At 48.9% G+C, this 938-nt stretch overlaps 1 protein-coding gene across 1 annotated transcript in view; it reads right to left on the bottom strand.

The window, feature by feature from the left end:
* LOC103211434 (microtubule associated scaffold protein 2) overlaps positions 1-938 on the bottom strand; it is a gene marked incomplete at its 5' end in the record, with an annotated part of 84,336 nt that overhangs the window by 4,795 nt on the left and 78,603 nt on the right. The window lies entirely within an intron of this gene.

The raw sequence follows: 938 nt of genomic DNA, 5'->3' as shown, positions 1-938 counted from the left end.
AAGGTTGGTGGTTCAAACCCACCAGCCACTCCTCGGAAGGAAGCCCGGGCCAACTACTTCTGTAAAGATTTACTGCTTCGGAAACCCAACGGGGGTCGCTGTGAGTCAGAATTGACTCAATGGCAGTGAGTTTGGTTTTGGTTTGTTATATGTGTGTATGTATATATAATTCCTACGTATTATGAACAGTGTCCCTCCCAAAATATGTGTTGAATTCCTGGCCTGGTACCTGTGAATGAGATCTCGTTTGAAACGAAGCTTTTCCTGTTCTGTTCATGAGCTCCCGCCAGAGTAGGGAGGGTCCTAACCCTCGGCACTGCTGAGTCAGAAAAGGACCAGCCTAGACACAGACACACACACACAGGTGCATTCGGATACCAAGGAACCAAGACACGAGGGGCTACAGTGAAGGAAGGAATACAGTGCCCAGGGCCTTGCTTTGCACTGTGAGCCTCCAGAACCGTGAGAAAATGAATTTCTGGTCTTTGAAGCCACCCCCTGTGGTAGTTGGCATTTCTACAACACCAGGAAACCAAAGCACTGTGTGCAAGATATTTTTTCAGCAAGTGTCTCCAGGCCCTTGCCTCCAACCACCAGGACCTAACTTGAGGGATAAGTTTATGGTTCCTCCCAAAAGGTCAACCATTGTTCCAAGAGCATCCCTGGCCAGGCACACATACCACAAGACATTCTAAATCAATGGAGGGCGATCCATATAAATAATGTGGACACACGCTTTTGTTCTGAGGTGATGGGTATGCAAGACCACAAAGCTGGCCAGCTTGGTACATTGTCAGAAAACGATATCACCCCATGGTTGCTGTTGTGTGTTGTGGAGTCAGTTCTGCCTCACAGCGCCCCTAGAGGACAGAGTGGAACTGCCCCACAGGGTCTCCAAGGCTGTCAATCTTCACAGAAGCAAAGCCCAAACCAAACCC

Source organism: Orycteropus afer, unplaced genomic scaffold, assembly GCF_000298275.1.
Source record: "Orycteropus afer afer isolate SDZICR_OR568_19922 unplaced genomic scaffold, OryAfe1.0 scaffold00741, whole genome shotgun sequence".
Taxonomy (NCBI): domain Eukaryota; kingdom Metazoa; phylum Chordata; class Mammalia; order Tubulidentata; family Orycteropodidae; genus Orycteropus; species Orycteropus afer.
The sequence above is the reverse complement of the archived record's forward strand: the minus strand, read 5'-3'. Positions and strand labels throughout refer to the sequence as shown.